General features: G+C 40.7%; 2 long non-coding RNA genes across 3 annotated transcripts in view; one reads left to right on the top strand and one right to left on the bottom strand.

Moving 5' to 3' along the window:
• Positions 1–3894: 3894 nt before the first annotated feature.
• LOC122462488 lies at positions 3895–6149 on the bottom strand. Of its 2 annotated transcripts, none has more exons than XR_006285046.1 (4): positions 6093–6149; positions 5808–5872; positions 4877–5172; positions 3895–4565 (listed from the first exon to the last, which is right to left on the bottom strand). It is a non-coding gene; the product is annotated as an uncharacterized LOC122462488 (long non-coding RNA). The 2 variants fall into 2 exon arrangements; XR_006285045.1 differs by having other exon boundaries at positions 4553–4570.
• Positions 6150–7155: 1006 nt separating this feature from the next.
• LOC122462428 overlaps positions 7156–16069 on the top strand; it is a 199872-nt gene continuing 190958 nt past the window's right edge. The window contains exons 1-2 of the long non-coding RNA XR_006284967.1: positions 7156–7274; positions 12190–12261. This is a non-coding gene — a long non-coding RNA (uncharacterized LOC122462428). The remainder of the gene's footprint in view (positions 7275–12189; positions 12262–16069) is intronic.

The raw sequence follows: 16069 nt of genomic DNA, 5'->3' as shown, positions 1-16069 counted from the left end.
CATTGCAACTAATCCACATTTTTGTGTGTGTACATGGGGAGGAGGGATTGTTGATTCTTTGAAATGTTTGACATTTTAGACATCATCCCAAATTGGGATGGGAAAAATAATTTCAAAATTTCAAAAGTTTTCCTGGGATGGAAAATCCAATACCTCCCAGCTCTAATTGTAGATGATTGCTTAGTGAGCCCTTCCAGAGTTTATTTACTCAAGATGGGAGTCTGACTTGAGAGTCCATTTAAGTATTAAACAAGGTGGTTGGCTGACTGGAAGGAGTCAGGTGGTTGGTGGGAAGCATGTAGAGGGAAGCTGGAGTCCGGAGGTGGAGGAGTGATGGAAAGAGGGTCTGGAGTGGCAGGATGGTGATAGGAGGGGGACTGATGAGCAGTAGGAATTAAGGGATGGGATATCAGTAGTTGGGAAGCAGGGTCAGAGCTGGGTGGACTGGGAAATGGGAGTTGGATGAACTCTCAGAGTGGAGGCCATAAAATAAATATAATATATATAAAAGAAATAGCAGATGAGGAAGCTGATAGTAATGAATATGAATAAGAAGCTTGGAATTGTAGAAAATTGATAAAGGAAGCAAAGGAACACAAGGAGACATCTATGGGCAGCAGAATTAAGGACAATAAGAGAGAGTTTTTAAGGTATATTAAGGACAAAAAGAATCATAATAATGGTTTTGGTCCTTTACTAGATGGAAATGTCATAATTGTCAATAATAATGCAGAAAAGGCAGATGTTCACATATTTGTGTTCTGTATTTGGCAAAAAAAAGTTTATGTAGTCATATGCTATGATATCACTCTTTCCATTCCACTAGTATCGCAGAAGGATGTTAAACAGCAGCTGCTAAAGTTAAATATTTTAAAATCAGCAGGTCTGGATAACTTGCATGAAAGAATTTTAAAAGCTTGCTGAGGAGCTCACTGAATGGTTACTGTTGATTTTCAATAAATCTTGGAACACTGGGGAAGTTCCAGAAGACTGGAAGAAAGCTACTGTTGTGCCAACATTTAAAAGGGTAAATGGGATGACCTGGGCAGTTATAGGCCTGTCAGTCTGACACTGATCCCAGGAAAGATAATGGAGTGGCTGATATAGGACTCAATAAAGAATTAAAGGAAGGTAATATAATTAATGCCAATCAAGATGACTTTAGGGAAAATAGTTCCTGTCAAACTAACTTGATATCTTATTTTGATGTGGTTACAAGATTGGTTGATAAAGGTAATAGTGCAGATGTAATATACTTTGACTTCTGTAAGACATTTGACTTGGTACCACAGTCCTTCTGATTAAAAATCTTGAAGTATATAAAATTAACTAGTTACATGTTAAATTTATTAAAAGCTGGCTAACTCATATGTCTTAAAATGTGATTGTTAATGGGGAATCATCATCAAGTGGGTGTGTTTCTAGAGGGGTGGTCCCATAGGGATCAGTTCTTGGCACTGAACTATTTAACATTTGTATTAATGACCTGCCAGAAAACCATCATTGCAAAAGTTTGCAGACGACACAAACATTTGGGGAGTGGTAAATAATGAAGAGGACACATCATTGATACAGAGTGATTTGAATTGCATGATAAGCTGGGCACAAGCAAATAATATGTGTTTTAATACAGTTAAATAAATGTATACATCTAGGACCAAAGAATGTAGACTCTACTTACAGGATGTAGGACTGTATCCTGGGAAGCAGTGGCTATGAACAAGATTTGGGGGTTGTGGTGGATGTCATAGTAGATTATCAGCTGAAAATGAACTCCCAGTGAGGTGCAGTACCCAAAAGGGTAGATGTGATACTTGGATGCATAAACAGGGCAAAGTTAAGTAGGGGCGGAGAGGTTATTTAACCCCTATATTTGTCAGTGGTGTGACCACTGCTGGAATACTGTGTCCAGTTCTGGTGTCCACAGTTCAAGAAGGATATTGATAAATTGGAGAGGGTTCAGAGAAGAGCCACAAGAATGATCAAAGAATTAGAAAACATGCCATATAGAGATAAACTTAAGGAACTCAATCTATTCAGCTTAACAAAGAGAAGGTTAAGGGGTGACTTTATTACAGTCTATAACTACCTACATGGGGCACAAATATTTAATAATGGTCTCTTTAACCCAGCAGAGAAAGTTATAACACGATCCAATGGCTGGACGTTGAAGCTAGACAAATTCATACTGGAAATAATGTGTCAATTTTTAACCGTGAGAGTAATTAACCGTTGGGACAACTTACTGAGGGGAGTGGTGGTTTCTCCATCAATGACAATTTTTAAATAAAATTGGATGTTTTCTAAAAGATCTGTTCTGAGAATTATTCTGGGGAAGTTCTATGGCCTGTGATATGCAGGAGGTCAGACCAGATGTTCGCACTGGTCCCTTCTGGCCTTGGAATCGATGAAATCCATGAAGCTGCTTTCGGTGGGTGGCAGAGTTTTAGAAGAAGGAAGTAGGGGGTAGGAGGGAGGTCTGGGTATAGTGGGAGCCTCAGAAGTATAGATAGGGAGCAGCTGTGGGAAACTGTCTAAAGAGAGGTGCGGGCCACGTGAGGACTAGGTAGGCAATACAAGACATGGAAGAGGGTGCAGAGGAAACTAAGAAGCAGCTAGTTGAGTGGCTGCTATCAAAGGGTTGTAGTGCTGACTGAGGGTACTCTTGCCACCCTGTAATGTGAATGAGTTAGTGGCGTGACACTACAGTGGCGCCCTGGAAAGAGGGAGTTAATTACAAAGCCTCCTTCACAGCTATTAGGATCCTTCACAGGTATGGGAGTGCTGTACAATATTAGCAATAATCCAGACAACACACAGTGTAAAATCAAAGGTAAGAGGAAAGTAAAGAAATTAGACAGTACGATGGGACTCGTAGGTGTGAATATCAACTTCTTTCTCCTAAAGCATTTGTTGGTTGTCAGTCTGGGGGATGCCAACATATTCAGGGCGACAAATGGAACTGACTAACTACAGTTAAACCAATCTTAGGTGTTAATGTCACTTGCCAGCATCAGCTCCAAATGGATTGGAGAGCTCAGAATATGGTATGATATTAACTGATGCTGAATGGTGTTAACAAATCACTATTGTTCCTCACCAAAGGCAGTGGGGAGAAGTATTCAGTTGAGCTGGGGACAAGGAAATGTTCTATGGGTTAATTAAAAAAAGTGTGGGATGGAATTTGATATGAGGATGGAGAAGCTAGATGGATGAAGAAGGACCCTTGGGGGAGATTTTATTGCAACTTCAATCATGTGTTCAGCGGAGCAGTGGTTTATTGAGAAATAATTAAGGACATCCAACCCAGTTCCAAAAAAATAAGCATAAATAAATAATAATAAATCATATGTTCCAAGAAATATGCCTCCAACTTTGCTGAAATAATATCTATCCATAGGGGATGTGGGTATTGAAAACGAATGAGAGTCAGGTTCTAAAATGCCAAACCTTCTGAAGTTCATCTGTCACAAGGAATAAATTGAGGATAGATTTCTACACTCTGAGGGCCTGCTCCTATACTCTTTGAGGTCAGTGGCAAAGCTCTTATTGTTCAGTAGTACAGGATCAGGGCTTGATTGGCTAAGAGCTCCCTGTAGCAACAGAAACTTATTGTTAAAAATATGTATTAAAATATCATAAGTAAGTTGTAGGTGTGCAAGCACTTGCTATTTTCCAGGCTGGTTTGAGTGTGGATTGTTATTCTTTAATGATTGTGGCCAGTCTTTCATTTAATCAGTGACTCAATTGATTTTGTAGATAGTATTCAGGAACCTTGTGTGTGTAAGGTGTTTTTAACAACTTCTTTTGACATGGCTCTTACAAAATATATTAGGTTTCTTTCTGACCTAGTCCCAGTTTTAATAAACATAATAAACTATTAATTAACCACTAAATGCGATTTATCTTCCCGTGGGTTTAATGTTACTCAGCAGCAGCTCAGAGAACCCTCCCCTGACTCCAGGTTACCCACCTTCTTGAAGTAAATTCTATGAAACAAATGTTTAGTGTTTAGAACACTAAGTGTTTGATGGTACTCCTTTTTACCCAGATTTAAGTTTAGGTTTAAAAGTGCACGTAACACCCTGAATCAGGTATATCGAGCAATTAGTCACTTGACTGATAACTTCAGTTTCAGGTCTCAGTTTCAGGTCTCTGGATTTCTTTATGGGCTTTTTTGATGACTAGGAAATAAAGCAGATCCTAGCTAGATTGCACTAATGTAATAATACAGTACAAGTAAATCAATTTTAGCCAAGGGGAGAAAATGTTTAAAAGTGGCTGCTATAACTTTGTTTTCTTCCTTTAATAGATCATTACAACTATTATTGCAGCCTATAACAAAAAGTCAGTTTCTTGGTGAACTTGTGAGATGTGAAAACAGGAAAATTTTGGAGGGAGTTTGGAGAGGGCATGTGCGAGATTTTACTTCTAGGTACAGTTCTATACTTGATATTGTGTTGGCAAGTGATGAAACAGTGGCTGTGACCTGCAATGAAATGTCCGGTTTTCTTTCCTGCTTGAAGCCAGAAGGGACTTCCTGTGTATGAAGGACAAGTTGGTGGCTGCGCTGGAAATAAAAAAAAAATATTGGCTTAGAAGGGCAAGTACCGATGCTGTGGAACAACAACAACAACAAAAAAAACAAAACAGAAATTCCTGGGCAGCCAGGTTTGAGAAGTATCTCTACTCAGATTAATGAAAGAAAGGAACTGGCCACCAAGGAATCAGAGAGAGAGAGAGACCGACCAAATTGGGGTAGTTCATAACCACTAGAGGCAAGAGTTCAAGGTATCATTTTACATGTCTGGAGGCAGATAAGTATGGGTATATTTTGACCACCAGACAGAAGAGGACCAGGAGGAAATGCACACACCTACATGTTTCCAGTGGATACCAGTTCTCCAGCATAGCAATTGTGGAAGATATCTGAACATCCAGCTGGCCAAATGTAATAGTGAGGTGTATGGGACACACCCGTGGATGCTCATTGGCTCAACCTGTAATAAAATCAAGCTTGTCCACAAAGGTATCTTCATCTGTCCAAGACAAATGATCCCTATTGAGGGCTATAAAATAAGAAGAATGGAAAGAACATTCTGCAAAGGACAGGCAGACAACAGGATGGTGTGTCGTCTTCTCAGAGCCAAGACACTAACCATCACTCCAACACTGAAGAGGGTTCTGAAGTCAAGGGACAAAGATCCACTGGAGATGGTGTGGATTGGTACTAATGATTAAGGCTATGATTCAGTCAGGAATATTTTCATGAAAAATCATGGACAGGTCACAAGCAAAAAAAAAATTAATGGCCTGTGACCTGTCCGTGACTTTTACTTTAAATACCCCTGACTAAATCTGGGGGGACGGGGGTTTGCTGTTAGGGGGCACCCTGGGGGAGGGGCTGCTGCAGTGGGTGGGGTAGGGCCAATGGCACCAGCTGCTGGGGGCCGCTGACAGCAGCTGCTCTGGCTGCCCCTGGGACTGCTGCCCAGGTGGTCCCCAGGGCCAGCCACTGCTTAGGTGGTCCCTGAAACCAGCCACACTGGCCACTGCTTGGGTGGTCCCCAAGGCCAGCTGCCCGGGGCTGCTCCAGCAGTGGCCAGTATGGCTGGCTACAGAGCCACTCCAGTAATGGCTGGTGCGGCTGGCTCTAGGACCACCTAGCCAGCTGCTTGGGCAGCTTTGGGGTTAGCCACACTGGCCACTGCAGAAGTCAGAGGTTGTGGAAAGTCATGGAATCCGTGACTTCTACAAGCTCCGTGACAAACATGGAGCCCTACTAATGACACTGTATTGAAGGATACTTGAACTCAGAAGGGTGCTGAAACAGAGCAATGTCCAAATAATCTTCTTGGAGATTCTTCTGGTCCTGCAAGCAAAAGAAAGACAGAAGGCAGAAGATTCTGGAAGTGAACCACTGGCTAGATCAGTAGTATAAGGTAGACTGTTTTAGTTTTGTAGCACATTGGTCCATTTGTGGAGAGATGGAGCTGTACAGTTTGGATGGCTTCTGTCAAGGCTGATTCCCCACTCTGGCACTTCAAGTGAGAAGGTGTGGGCCCACAAGGACTCTAAAAATTAATACTTACAATTCCAGGCTTGTATTAAACTCCCAAGGTTATAGCTTTCTCTGACCTTGGACTGGTAGATGCTGCCACCACCTAAGTGCAAAACCCCTTTGAGAACCCAGGAAGGCGCACTTGGGAATTCCTTCTGCGGGGGAGGTACCTATGGGGAAGAGCTGAGAAAGAAAGAAAGGGTGGGGGGGGGGGGGGAAGTCAGCTGTTGCCACCAGCTAATTAAACAACATGTGCACAAACCTCTTAAGACACAAAAATCCAGTTCTGGTCTTTAAAAAGGTAAATTTTATTAATAAAAAAAGAAGAAAATACATCTAAGAATTTAAGCTTTTGCTAGATTAAAAAAAAACCAGAACCCTACAAGGATTAAGCATCAAGAATAGCTTTCTGGAGGTCCAGCTTAAAGGTTACAAGTAAAACAAAAGCACTTGGGGTTAGCACAGTGGAATCCACAAGCCATAAAGAAATAAAAGGGATAAACCTAATCTCATTTTCCTAGACATTTCCTGATCTACTTACATATCTGGGGTTTTAGATGAGTAGTTTCTAGATATAATACTGATGATTTTTCATACCTGGCCCAAGCATCTCACAGCATAACTTCTCCCTGTCTGCCTCTCCCCAAGAACAACAAGACGGGCAAAAGGGGAGTCTTGTTTCAATTTTAAAAAGTTCTAGCCTTCCCATTGGCTCTTTTGGCCAGGTCCCCACTCACTTCCTTTTACCTATGCATAGTAGTGAGACTTTTTAACCCTTTACAGATAGAGTAATTAAACAACAGCTACTACGAGGGATTTTATAGCTACTGGCTGGCTCGGTGTCTATAAAAGGAAGCTATACCTCTTCATTTATCACAGCTTCCATCTCAGTAGAAGGGGAATGTGGTGGAGTATATATACCCCATAGTGGCAGCGACAATGTTAATGGGAGCTGGTGACCCTAATTAACCTGTTCTGTGGCACCTGGAGGGCAGGCAGATAATTAAGGATTAGGTCCAGCTGGGGATAACCAGGCTGGGTGGTTGCTATAAAGGAAGGACTGCTGGGTCAGTAAGGAAGAACAGAGAGGAGAATTATACTAAAGAACTTATTCCCTAGAATTTGCTTGTGAGAAGTTATTTAGGAAGCTGAACCTATCGGAAGAAAGACTCACAGGACATGTTCTTGGTGAACAGCCTGAAAGGGAGGCATGGTAGGAAGCAGGCTATGGACAGAGTAAGTGGTGGGAGAGAGTGGGGCCAACCACTTTGTTATGTATGCATTGGGGTACTGTAGTTTATGTAGGGAGAATGCACTTGCTGGTGGGGCTGTTGTTACTACCCATCAGCCTTTGCCTAGAGAGGAAGGGATTTTCTGGGGGGGGGTGGGGCTCAGTTTCCTCCTTGCTAGCAGATAGTCATCCGTAGTTTTGCTGTGCCCGATGAAACAAAATAAGAGTTCATGGTTGCCGCTTACTGTGAGCGATTACATGAGTTTTTCACCACACAAGTATAGAACACTTCATACAGGGTCTCTGGCCTAGAGCCCACAGAAATGAATAGGCCTAGGTTCCCCTACCAAACCCAGAAAAGTGGTTTATTAAAGCCTTGACTAATTAAGACAATAATGAACAATTGGGCTAGAAACTATTTGGCCCATCAAAACAGGAGGGAAATGAGGCAAAGTTGCTCTGTCTCCTAGTTTTGCTATCAGGGAGTGCTGAAGATAAGAAGTGACCATTAGCAGGGAACCGATCTTCATGGGGACAAGCTGGCTACTGTAATCAGTTTGGCATTAAACTAATAGCAAAAGGGGAGGATGAAGAGAGTACTCATTTAGCAAGACATCCCGGTGTTGAGAATAAAATTCATCAAGGAAACAAAGGACATTAAGAGAAGAAATTATTTAATTTCAAACAAGAGGAATCCTTTGAACACAGATGTGATCTAGTTGATGTAACTGAAACCTGGTGGGATGATTCGCATGACTGGAATGCTAAAATCAATGGTTATAACCTATTTAGGGAGGATCAAATGGTCAAACAAGGAATGGGAGTGGCACTCTGTGAAAAATGATATTACTTGTTTCTGAGTCACTGATGACTGAAAAGAAAATGATGTTGAATTATCTACCAGATAAAGCACAAGTTGGGGTTCTAGTTGTTGGCTGTTACAGACACCAGCTTACCCTACGGAACTAGATTGCTGGTTCTTTAAGCACCTAGCTATAATGTGCATATAAGAGAGTGGGGGAGGGGAAAGCTACATGGTCCTGAGGGATTTCAATCTAAAAAATATATATTTACTGAGGGGGAAAAGAACAAGGTTCATATTAGAATTGGCCAGGGGACTATAATTCTGTTTTGTGAGGTTTCAAAATTTGTTTTTGTTCCACAACAAAAACAAAACTTTAATTCCCCCCCACCCCCACAAGAACAGAATTGTGTGGAAATGTCCATTTTTGAGATCAAAACCAGAGCTTTTAGAAAGGTGCATGCAGGGCTGGCTCTAGGTGTTTTGCCACCCCCAAGCGGAATGCCGCCGAAGTGCAAAAAAAAAAAAAAGGGAGGGGGGGCGAAGTGCTGCCCCTCGAAAAGCGCTGCCCCAAGCACGTGCTTGGTTTGCTGGCATCTGACGGTGCATGTGTGTCTGTGGCCTCGTGCTTGGAGCTCTGGCTTGGGAGATGTAGAAGATGCTGGTTCCAGGCTCTGTTTGGCCTGATATACAGCTGAGTTTTTCATCTCAAAGCATATTGAATCAGGCAGAGCAGAGATTTGCACCAGGATCCTATACATCCTAGGCCAGTGCCTTAATCACCAAGCTACACAGCATGAGAGCATGTTTTGGGTCCTTCTCAAAAAATATCTTTGAAAACTTGGTCCAAACCAATAGATCTCTGAAAAATGTTTTGTCTTTGACTAAACAGCATATTTTGATGAAATTTCTGTATAAATGTTCCAATCAGCTCTAGTTATCACAAAGCAACTCATTTTCTCCATGTTGAATAATAACTTCGGCAACAAAAACTAATTGGTTAGAGCAACAAATAAGCTAATAAGTAGTTTAAAGATGGAATGTAGATAATTGCATGATGTGCCTTTGAAGTAATGAGTGATATTTCCTTCTCATCATTAAAAGCAAACATGCAAGCTATTTATGCAGATGGTACTGATGAGTTAATCTAAACTCAGAATCAATCAGGCTTCTTTCTTCTACAGTACCTTCGGTTCGTTAGGGATAAATAAGTAGAGGCAGTTATAGGCCTTAGAATCAGAACGGAAAAAGCATAGCAATATTAATGATTGCACATCTGCTTTTGATTGAGGCAGAAAGGTCAAGAACAGAACAGAAGAACTCTGTAACTCATTAAACAAATATAGTTGAAATAATGTTCACACTGGTAAACTGTGACTCTGAAAGATATAGACTATACCAATGTAATTATATTGAGTTAGCATCAGTAGTGTATCCCCTAGCCTGAAGCTGCTTAATATAATATAAAGTATACTTTGAACTCTTTCTAAATTTAAAATTTGTCTGCAGATCATGGGGCAGATTCACTGTGGCATAAGTGGGTGGATTTCTATATCTGTCAGTAGAGTTAATTACAACTGCTAATGCCAGGGTATCTTTTTGGCCCCTTATTATATAAAGACACATTTTTATATTCAGTAGATGGATCAAACAAATGACATTTAATTCTGGGTAATTAACTCTAATATTTTGGCAATGTATTAAAATATTGGGAGTTGGGGTTTTTAATTTTATTTTTAACTGGCTGATTGTGAAGGGTAGAGGCATGACTGGCCTGGAGACTGAAGCCCTTTGTTTATCTGCAGAACAGGTGCATTATGGACAGCAGTAGAGCAAAGTTTCCTGCAATACCCAGCATTGTGCCTTGTCCCCTGTCATAACTGTAAAGGGAAGGGTAAACCCCTTTAAAATCCCTCCTGGCCAGAGGAAAAACCCTCTCACCTGTAAAGGGTTAAGAAGCTAAAGGTAACCTGGCTGGCACCTGACCAAAATGACCAATGAGGAGACAAGATACTTTCAAAAGCTGGGGTGAGGGAAAAACAAAGAGTCTGTCTGTGTGATGCTTTTGCTGGGGACAGAACAGGAATGGAGTATTAGAACTTAGTAAGTAATCTAGTTAGATATGTGTTAGATTATGATTTCTTTAAATGGCTGAGAAAATAGCTGTGCTGAATAGAATGAATATTCCTGTCTGTGTGTCTTTTTGTAACCTAAAGTTTTGCCTAGAGGGATTCTCTATGTTTTGAATCTAATTACCCTGTAAGGTATTTACCATCCTGATTTTACAGAGGTGATTCTTTTTTACTTCTATTAAAAGTCTTCTTGTAAGAAAATTGAATGTTTTTTCATTGTCCTTAAGATCCAAGGGTTTGCGTCTGTGGTCACCTATGCAAATTGGTGAGGTGTTTTTTTAAACCTTCCCCAGGAAGTAGGGGGCAAGGGTTGGGGGGAAAGACGTTTCTAAACCACGTTTTTCCAGTAACCTAGATAAACGTTTGGTGGTGGCAGTGGAAGTCCAAGGGCAAAGGGTAAAATAGTTTGTACCTTGGGGAAGTTTTAATCTAAGCTGGTAAAAGTAAGCTTGCGGGGGGGGGGGGGGTTCATGCAGGTCCCCACATCTGTACCCTAGAGTTCAGAGTGGGGAAGGAACCTTGACATCTCCAAACTAGAGGGACTCCCTGTAGGGGGGATCGGGTATGTCAGTATCCTACCAAATTAGTCAGGCACATCATGATGTAGCATGGAACTTTAGGTGGTAGAGGCACAATGGTTCAGTGGGGGAAGGAAGTGTTCCTTTTATTCTCGGTGGCTACTAAGTATTTGGAGGAAGAATAGTAGTCATTAAACAAAAGTACATGTATTATATTATCGTATCACTAATTATTATACATCTTAACACAAACTGCTTACATTGGGGACCCGATCCAATGCCCATGGAAATCAACGGGAGTGTCTTTGTTTACTTCAGTGAAGGTCAGACCAAGGCCTGAGTTTGTGTATATATAACACCTGGCCACAATACAAGCAGCCTTACATTCCACACTCTGTGCAATCAGCTGGGTAGCTGTTTTTCTGCTCTAAAAGACTATTAAAAAAATTTTCTGCTGAGCCTCCCCTAGCCCGAAGGAAGCAAGAGGATATTTAACACCAGAGAATGCAAAATTAAAACATACATGTCACACAAAGAATTAAAACCAACTGAAAATGATATTGCAGTTTCCCCTTTCTTTGAATGAGGAACTTTGGTGCTGCAGGAGGTTATAAATTAAGAGACACGGCAGGCGCGTATGATTTAAAATGGTGGCTCACAACAGCAAGCAGGCTGTTGGCTGCTCTTGTGCTTTTAGATACCGAAGGAATACTAGTGATTTTTCCCTGATATTTTTATTTCAATAGAGCCCTGGGTTGGAGACACATACACCAGTGTGTACCCTGCTACTGATTATTTTTCTTGAATTCTTCTTTTGGGCTTCATGTTAGGGTTCATAGAATATCAGGGTTGGAAGGGACCTCAGGAGGTCATCTAGTCCAACCCCAGCAACACCAACTAAATCATCCCAGCCAGGGCTTTCAGGAAAGGGGTCTGATACAGTTAGAATGCTTATCTGGGTTAGTTTCTTTCAGAGGCTTCTTTGGTTTTGGGCCCTCTCTCCCGCAGTGGTAGCTTGCTGGATTACCCAGTCATTGGATTCTCTGCAGTGATTGACAACAAAGGTGGTAATTAGTTCTGAATGTGGCAGGGGTTTTGTGAAATCGATGTCTCTTTTCCTGGGAACTGGACTGTGACTAGGAGCTTATTTTCTGCAGGCCTTTCTAATGGTAGCAACTTTGGTCAGTACTAATCTGGTCTGTGTTTGACTTACCTATGGGCTAAAGGCTCTATATCCCATTTTCAATAGGCTGAACAATACTGTCTCTGCTGTCTTGAGTTGCTATTTCTGGAAGCACCATTGTTAATGCTTGCACCATTTGCAAAATAACTGTAGTAGTAAAAAGATGCTGTTTTTACTCTCCACAACCTGACTTATTTATATTTAGATCTATGAAAAACAGGCTTCTATTACCTGAGCCTCTGACATATTTTTAATTTTGTAGGTGGCTAAACATTTAACATATCGACTGGAGAGTCCTTTCCAAATTCAGTGTGTACTCCTCGAGGAAAAAGAGGTACAGTTGGATACTTAAAAGCAAGTAATGTTTCATATCTCTTGGTAAATATCAAACAGCACACAAATATTTGAAAGGTACTAACACCAAGTCAGAAGCTGAATGATTGTGTGAGAGAAGGAGTTATAAGAAGTAAAGGCCCAAAACTTAAGAGAGGAAAAGTTTTAGACTGAATACCAGAAAATATTCCCTGCTGATGTAACGTATCTGTCTATGGGAAAGTCTCCACAGTGATTATTGGAAGTGATGTAGGCTTCTGGGGACAAGGACCACTTATTCTGGTATGTTTTGAAAGAGCACAGCATGTTGGGGGGTTTTCCACAGTAATACTGGAAGCCAGTTGTTTAGGACTTCTCACACCAGCTTGGATAAATTACCTGAAACTATACTCTAGTGGCAAAACCTGCATGTGCAGGAAATGGATGAGATGATCTAGGAGATCCTTTGTGGTGCTCTAGAAGCCATTTTTAAATGTTTTTGCTTCTAAGATATTATCCAGTGCCTGATTTAAGACATTGTTTTATTAGAATATACATATTTTACATAAATCTGATTGTTTAAGGATATTGCTGGGTAGATAACCAGTTAAGAGGAGTCAAGGCAAAGTCAAGTGCCTTAACGTTCTTAACTGGCCATTATCTCACTCTTAATTTCCTTAACAGCCATATGATTTTCTTTTATGAACTGTTTAATGGTATTTCCTTTTCACCTTGATCTTGGGTGCCTGTTGCTACTGTAAGTTTTGTTGGCTGCTCCACTTTTTATCTTCGAGAGAAACGGATGCTTATCTGCTCTGATTAATGTACAGGTTTCTAATTCTTTCATATTCTTGCACTGTTATTAATGTTTCAGAATTTCACACACTCTTTTTACAAATATGGACTTATAAATCTTCCAACAATCTGTTCTTTTTTTTTAATTGACTAAATGATATGGCCTGTAGGTGATGGATGACTTTATGCCACATTTATTCTAGCTCTGAAAAATGGCCCAAGAGTATTTTTAGATGTTTGTGATATTATAGCACCTGATGTTTTAAAGTGAGTTTTTGTGCTAGGGAAAGGTGCTTGATTGACAGCTACTGCTAATTTAAAGAGTAGTTTCAGGACAGCAATGTTTTCCTACCATCTTACCAGTCAACTCTGACCTGGAGGGACCATCTCCAAGGGTGAAAAAGTAACTTGGTTTCTATGCCCATTTAGGCCTTGGTTTATCTGCTAATTGTGTCATTAGTACCTGTGGGTGGTGGTGGTGGTGGGGAAGAGGTTTTGGATATGTGATGTGGACTGAGGCCACCAATTCATTTAATACAGACCATCATTTTGTCAATATCAGTATGATTGAGGTTTGAACCCAGAACTCTAAGTTCCATTACCAATTGCCCAAGTTACTTACCCATATGACTGGACACTGAGCATGAGGTAAGTTGGGTATCCTGTGCTAAGGGGAACTGTGTGTAAAGGGAGTCATACAATTATAGTAGTCAATAGAGAGGACTTGAAGCTTGATCCAGTGGAAGTCTTTCCATTGACTTCAACATTCTTTGGCCCAGGCCCGGAATCTTAGAGCTAGTCATGTTACAGGTATTGCAGTGACAAAGCTGTGTGGAACTGGGTTTTACATATGACACTGTGTGTGGTTTTCAGATACTCCCTCTTAACTGTTGCTTATAGCATGGAGTGAGAGCATTCATTTTACGTCTCTCTGTGGAAACTCCTACTTATAGACCCTGTTCCAGCAAGGTTCTTAGTTCTTAATCTCTTGATTCAAGCACATGAATAGCCCCATTGACCTCAAAGGAAATACTGTCATGTATTGAGCCTGTTTATGCAAGAACCTGAAAGGATGATATAGTTATGCTGTCCTATCACTTTATCCCAAAGTCTTTTCATCGTAACTTCTGATCATGTCAAATCATTTGCTGGCATTGTACAAACATCTGGCAGAAGCAGGGATCAGACTATCATATGCTTTTCCACTTGTGTTTCGGGTTCTTTCACTCTGATCTCAAAAGGTGAAAGGCTAATGCAATAAACCAGGTTAGGGCTTCGCCAACGTTACTTTGCTTAGCTTTTCCTATCTGCCAAGTCCCAGCTTTTATTTAAAAGGCTCGCTGAGTTAAATAAACTTACAGAGAATAATTTTCAGACCTAAATGACATAGTTACATATTTAAGGTTGGATTTGTCTACTGGATCAAATAACTAAAACTATTGTATAGTTCAGTCACAAGTAGCATTCCCATAATTAGCATGAGAAGTAAGCATTGTGCCAGGCATGGAATCTGAATTTGTAGGCAGGATGTAATGTGAAGAATTCTTCCACCACTTAAATTTTTGGGCTTAATGAGAAATCTGCCCTTAACATGCTTGCTACCTAGCTTAACTGATGACTGTTCTATAGATTCTGCTGTCAGAATTAGAACTAGGAAACCATAGAGAAATACGTTATCCATGATGCTGAGGATCCTGCTTTAGAGGAAGCTCTGCTATTGTGAAATATCTGGGTAACTTGACCTGGAGGCAACTCCTATTATCCTAATCTTTCCATTAGAAATGGCTTCTGTTATCAATTTGCAGGAGTAGATTGTAGCTAATGGTTGGACTTATTCAGTGAAACTAGTTAAGGTTATACTTCCACGGTACTCTCTAGTGGCACATGCTCACACTACGTTAAAGAATACGTCATTTCAGCTCACATTTGCCATATTTTGATGCCAGCCCAAAGCTGACTTTATTTTTTCAAAAAACCAGTATCTGGGAGGGGGGGGGGGAATCTATTCTCTTGCTTAATTCGAATGAGGATCTTTTGCAAAAGCATTTAAAGCTTTTTCTTTGACCATGAATAAGTCAAGAGAGCTGAACTTCACCACTGAAGGTTTTCAGGAAGCTGTCCTGGGTAGGTTGCAAGAAAAATACTTACTCTTGAAAAATGGATTTTGCACATATGCAATATGAAACTTCCATTAAGTTTAGCTCCTGTACTGTTTACAGAACTAAGGAATAACCTAGGAGGAGAGGTAATTTAGTATTTAAGGTCCCAAACCTCCAAATGACTCTGTGGAGGCAGTCACTTTTATTTTGTATTTTTCTTCCATTTTGTTTTGGGAATTCTGCACAAGGAAACCTGCATACTGTTTTTTCTCAGATTACTCTTTCTTACTGTTAAATTAAAGGCCAATCAAGCATAATTTTCAGTGTCTTTGATTTTGTTTTGCAGCTGAGGGTGACTCTCATTAGGTCCCCCGCCCCTCCAAATTAGGGCCCTGATCCTGCAATGGAATCTTATCAGATGGACACTTGTGATCATTCAGAAGCCTATTGCTTTCAATGGGACTTCATGTGGAGATGGGGTTTCTTTTGTGTGGATCATTTTGCAGGGTCAAGAACTAAGAATGAGATCTCTCAGGAATGTGGACTAGTCTCACAAGGGAAAGTAACCCCTGTCATTTGGCTCTTTTTAAAAAAGCAGACTAGACAAAGCAATGGTGACCCTGCTGTAGTGAAACGACCCTCGATTGGAAGAAGGATGGACTCAACCTAATACAAGTAGATCACTTCCATTTTTAACTAGTATAACTCTGGCGACCACTCTGTTCTAGCAATTATTTTCATGGAATTGTTTCTTTCATTTTCACTCGCCTTAATAGTTATCCTTTTGTGTACTTTGTAATAGTGAACACTGCTTTTCTGCCATTCCCAGTATGGCTCTGCTGTCCTGTGTAGCCCCCAAAACAGCTATTACTTGAAAGAACTCAATAACTGCAGCTTGCCAGAAGATGTCAGCATTGTTTATGTAAAAAATGCAAG

The sequence above is a fragment of the Chelonia mydas genome, chromosome 11 (genome assembly GCF_015237465.2).
Source record: "Chelonia mydas isolate rCheMyd1 chromosome 11, rCheMyd1.pri.v2, whole genome shotgun sequence".
In the NCBI taxonomy this organism is placed as follows: Eukaryota; Metazoa; Chordata; order Testudines; family Cheloniidae; genus Chelonia; species Chelonia mydas.
The sequence above is the reverse complement of the archived record's forward strand: the minus strand, read 5'-3'. Positions and strand labels throughout refer to the sequence as shown.